This window comes from Helianthus annuus, chromosome 16 (assembly GCF_002127325.2).
Source record: "Helianthus annuus cultivar XRQ/B chromosome 16, HanXRQr2.0-SUNRISE, whole genome shotgun sequence".
NCBI lineage: Eukaryota > Viridiplantae > Streptophyta > Magnoliopsida > Asterales > Asteraceae > Helianthus > Helianthus annuus.
The window spans coordinates 246,252-252,500 of NC_035448.2; positions in this window are offsets into that span (position 1 = coordinate 246,252).

Here is a 6,249-nt window from a genome sequence, read left to right on the forward strand (position 1 = left end):
GTTCTAATAATCTGTTATAATAAATAAAAGTTTTTTTTTTTGTCGTGGGTCATTCAGTGAGGCAAATTTCTGCCTCCGGTTCTTGCCCAAAGTTTCTAACCTTACTCGCAACCCTAACGACTACAACTTTCAATTCAAAACAATTAAAAAACAAGTTTGTTCGCAATCCTAATGACTACAACTTTCAATTCAAAACAATTATAAAACAACTTTCTGACATAGTTTGATTAATATAAAGTAAATTTTCCTACCCGCGAAGTTCGCGGGTGATAACCTAGTATATTATTTAGTTAACTTACTATAGTTTTTTGTATAATAACGTATGTTAAATAGAGTTAACTCCTATTATTGTCCTTGTGGTTTGGTGGAAAATGTCACTTTAGTAAAAAGAAAAAAACATTTGCGCCAGTTCCGTCCTCAACATTTTTGAAACGTGTCATTTCAGTCCAAAAAGATAACGCGCAGTTAGAACGCTGAGGACGGAACTGGCACAAGGCGTTATCTTTTTGGACTGAAGTGGCGCGTTTCAAAAATGTATGTTGATGACGGAACTAGCACAATTTGTTTTTGGACTGAAGTGACATTTTCCATCAAACCATATGGACGAATATGACAGTTAACTCTATTAAATATAATAATATATATTATATAAATAACAAGCTCGTTTAAGCTTGACTAGATTCAAGGCTTTAAGAATACGATTTCGAGTGGCTCACTAACAACATCACTCGTTTAGACCCCTGTTAATTAAAGTGGATAATTCTATTCTTTTCTATCCAGAACAAAGAACACTGAGACATCACAATGGTTGAATCATTTGTTCTTGTTATAATTCATAACAAAAAAATGATTTATGCCGAAAACATCTTAATTCAACTTTCATCACATCCACACACCCATCAAGTGCTATACTTATAATTTATGCCAAAAACATCTTAATTAAACCTAAGATACCTTTAGACCAAGTGGGTGTATGATTGGATTTTCTACACTGATCACTCACCAAATTAAATATTAATCTTCATTATTATAATCACATCACTTCCCTAAAACACACCTTCACGATAAATAAAATAAGAGTAAATTACAAGTTTTGTCCTTTATATTTGTATTAAATTGTAGGCAGTGTCCTTTGCCTTTAAAATTGATAAGTTTTGTACTTTATGTTACAAAATCTTGCATGTTACTTCCTTTAGCACTAATCTGGTTAAATTTTTCTGTTAAATCAGTTCATGTGCAAAGCACATGAGGGTATAATTGTCTGTTTACTCTATTATTTAAAAAATATATATAAAAACCCTTTTTCTCTCTCTATGCACCAGATAGATTTATGTGAATCCGATTTGTTCTTTATGTTATCTGTTTAAAAGTTAAAACAACTGATGTGTGGATCATAGTTATGCCTGCAAATCACAATTCGAGTGGCACCGCAAATCGAATACAGAGACTGTTGAGAGACAGAGAGATGAGAAAGATTAGAGCGTATTCGGGTTTGAACGAGTCGAATGGGGTCGAATGGCAGTGAAAGTATTGATCTCGAGTCGAATAGTTATGTGGAACAGTTTTTGGAAGGGGCATCTGCTGCACGGGAGTGGTGGGAGAAACCGGATGGAGGGTTGCTTACGCAACGGTTGTTAGTTGTTGAGAATAGGATACATAACAGAGCCTTCTTTCTCCAACACCACAAACCAGAAAGCACCACTGGTTGCCGAATTTCTCACAAAACCCACTTAGAATTCCGGCTATTCAGCCGCTGCTCCGGTCATTCTCGACCTTCTTCCGGGCGCCCTTGTTGACCACATAACCCCAATCTCCACCAAACAAAGAACAAAACCAAACCCTAACCTTGATTTTAGTTATAGCTTTTCAATTCGTTACAATTCATACCAAAACAAGCTGATGATTTTGGTCAACTATCACTCGTAGAAGCCCAAATTGAAGAAACCCTAACTTAAACTGCATACAGAGGCATGTTTGATCTTAAACGAGATGAGAGAGAAGAGAGAGTTTAGAGTGAGAAAGAGTGTTGAGGGAGAGAATGTGTTTTAGAGAGAGAGAATGTTTAGATATATTTGTTTTAATTATTAAAATGGTTTTGTTAAATAAATGGGTAAAAGGACTAATTTGCCCTTCACTTAAAGGTTAAATTTAACTAGATTAGGGCTAAAGGATGTAACGTACAAGATTTTGTAACATAAAATACAAAACCCATCAATTTTAAAGGCAAAGGACACCGTCTACAATATACAAACATAAAGGAGAAAACTTGTAATTTACTCATAAAATAATAACTTAATCTCAAATAACATTTATCAACTTAGTTTTCAAATATCCCAAGAAACATGGTCAGGTAAATAGAAAATACAGGCCCCTAAAATATAATATTTTTCTTAAAAGAATATGTAAAAATGTTTTTAATATATAAAATGAGTTAATGTCATTTAAATCAACAAGAATCATTTAAATTTAAGTTGACAAAATTAGTCAATTAATGTCATTTGCTTATAAAATGACTTGCAAACCACCGAACCAAGCGAATGAGTATGCTCATTCCCGATTACTTATGTGTGTGTGTATATATATATATATATATATTCTAACTTATAGAGCGTAAAACTCATAAGAAAACAAAAAATTCGGTCCTCCGGAGCTGGCTCGACCGTGGGTTGTAAGTTGTCTATCCTCTATCCTAAAGGTGAATGATTCAAATACTATAAGGTGTAAATATTAATAGTTAGTATATTATGAGTAGGGTGGAGGGTTCAAATCTTGCAAAGTGACGTTGATCGTTAATATGAGTAGAGTAGGAGCAAGGTGCATGTATTGATAGTTAATACTTAATAGAAGTAGGGTTACGTGTTCAATCCTGTAATATGCAAGTATTAATGATTAATACGAGTAGATTAAGAGTGGGTTTTTTTAACCTTAAAAAATATTTTTCAAATATAATCTAAATCTCTCACAAAGTTAAATAGAAGAAGTGGTTAGCTACAATGCCATCATCGTAATTTTGAAATTACCCTTATATTATTATAATATATTACAATGGTGCCCTCCATGTATAATTTTGAAGTGTCTAAATCTTCATGAAATCATATAGATTCATAGCTAATTATTAGATCTGTATAATAGTAGTATCAACATTTTTACGGTTTTTACACTCATTAACTATTAATCGATTATTTTTTAAATATTTTTAATTTAGACGATTTTACATAAATATATTGTCAATGAATGGTTACGTAGCAACCGAATAAATTAGATGTTAGCATCAACTTTCTTACTAAAAAATTATTATCAGTTTCTTCTTAATAAATGTTTATAATTTTGGGATATTCCAATATCAGTATCATGACGATTTTGACCGAACAACATTAGTACCAGTAACGATATGAATGTCATCGGAACCATCAATGTGGTAATAAGGTAACAAAACAAACCCATACATACCTATCAAACTCCCGTCGCATAGCATTAGGAATTTTTTTTTTTTTTTTTGAAAGGTAAACTTCATTAAAAAAAACCAAACCTCAAATCAAGGGGCCCAAAACAACAAATGACGTTACATAATTTCTAGTTAAATAAAATATCCAACCAAAAAAAGTAATAAATAAAGAGTGTTGAGGGGGTGTTTGTCCTAGCTTTTATGTCTAAGCTTATAGCTTTTTTAGCTTATTTTTACAAAATAAGCACTAATGGGTGTTTGGTTTAGCTTTTTAAGCTTATGCTTATTAGCTTATATAAGCTAATTCCAAGAAGCTTATGAGAAGATAGTTTTTTAGCTTATTTGAATAAGCTTATTTGAAGAAGATAGTTTTTTACTCATTTGCCCTCAAATGGTGGATTAACTCATTTGAATATGATACACAATGGTATTATACCCTTTCCCATAATACAAAATAATTTAACAAACAACTAAAGATTTAATTATTAATTATTTTGAGTGATTTTTATAAGTCCTCAAATGGTGAATGACTTGAAAATTTATATAAGTCCATTAGCATTCAAAGCTGTTCATCGCCTGACGGCCCTACGGCTTTGCCAAGATGGACTAAAAAACATAACATCATCAAATTAATTTAAGGATTGTTTCAGCCCGAGTGACTTGTTTCAATGACATAATCACATGTTTTGTAACCCACCGATGGCACACATGTCAATTACACCTACGAGACACAAGTGAAGATCGTGCTAGCATCTATGGCAATTCATAATTATTTTAGAAAAAAAGATACATGTGATGAAGGATTTACCAGGGCGCAACAAGAATCTTACACTCCAAATAATGGTCGAGGATCTAATGACAATAATGAATTAAATGAAGACACAAGTACACAACATAGAATAGATGATTTATACATGAGTTAGGAGTGTGCAAAAAACCGAATTAACCGAACCATAACCGAATTAACCGATAAAACCGAACCGAAAAAACCGAACCAAATAAAAACCGGTGGGTCGGTTAATGATTTTTTTGAAATCCAAAAGTAGCGGGTCGGTTATGGTTATCATTTTTTTCATACCCACCATAACCGAACCGTACCGACATGTAATAAATCTTTGTAGGATTTAGAACTTTTCACCATATTTTTAATATTTGATGTTTTTGACTGAAGATTTTTTTGTTTTGGTCAAAAATCATACAAGGATAATGTAAACAAATCTGATTTTTGTGAGGTTGGATGATTGGTTAAATGAACAAGTGTATGAACAATTATAAAAATGAAATGACAATGAACACAAGGATTTATATGAGGAAAAAGCCCTTGATCAATGAATGAAAACTATCACTATCAACTATATTGATAAAAAAGGTTACAACTTTGGATGATAACAAGCTCAATACAATAAATTCTAGTGTGAATGTGTGTGTTCCCTAATGTATTTCAGAGAGTTCGAATGGGAGCAGTTGTATTTTTCTAAAAAGAGCTTGTTACCCCTATAGAAGATAAAAAAATATCCTAATAACAAACTATCCGAAAATCATGCAAGCTATCCACGATTACCAGCCTCATGCACGTGCATAAATGGAAGCATATTCCTTCGAGATTCTCTCAATGACTCAGTCCACAAATGCCTGCAAACATAAACTGAAAACACAAGTAACAATTGTTAGAAACATAAACAATAGTAAGGATCCTGGATCCTCAGACTCCCTGCATCATCCGTTAAGGATCCGTGATCCAGGCCTAGTCTCAGGATAAATGATCCTTAGCATAAAATCCATGCCCTAACAGTACTTATGAGTTTTTTCATATCATTTTGTGGTTTTGGTTGAATGTTTATTTGAATTTATGGAATGTATCATATCACTTTATTTGAATATTCGATAATAATTTGTATTCATATTATAGATTATATGTATTCTTTAATACTATGTAATATGCTAATATATACAAATATGCAATAACAATTTATTCAATGTTAAAAAAAGCTATTTTTAGCTAAGCTAAATGCACGGTTAACCACCCATAACCGACTCGCCATAACCATCAAAACCAAATAACCATAACCACCATAACTGACTGGTTATGGTTATCCAATAACCGACATCGCGATTATGATTATGGTTTTTGGTCAAAACTGACCCAAACCGACCTATGCACACCCCTAACATGAGTGTAGTTAGAGATATGATTGCAGGAGATCTAACCAAACCAAGATGAATGTTTATTGAATATTAATGTATTTTTGTAGAAGTTTTACGTCATCCTCGACATAAATTTATCCAAAAATGATGGTATAACTCATAAAAACAAAGTAGATACATATAAAATATAAGTTATGTGATAATATGTAACGATGCCCCTTTTGGTCATTTTACTAACATAAGCTAAATAAAAAAAGCTAACACAAACACATAAAAAGAGCTTATCAACTTGTAGAATATAAGCTAATCCAAACACTTAAAAATAGCTTATCAAATGAAAAAAAAATAAATAACCATAAACTAATTTAAAATATAACCATAAGCGAAAAAAAATAAAAGGAGTTAATAGCCAAAATGGTCCCAGGGGTTTGCTCACTTTTGCCACTTTAGTCCAAAATCCAAAATTTTTAAATCTGGGTCCCTGAGGTTTGCATTTTGTTGCCATTTTAGTCCAAATTTCAAAAACTCCCTTTTTTAATGTTGCAACCAGCCTATTTTATCCTTTTGTGCAGGGGTATTTTGGTCATTTTTATGAGTTATTATAACAAACTCAGATCAAGAACCCAGAATACCCCTGCGCAAAAGGACAAAATAGGCTG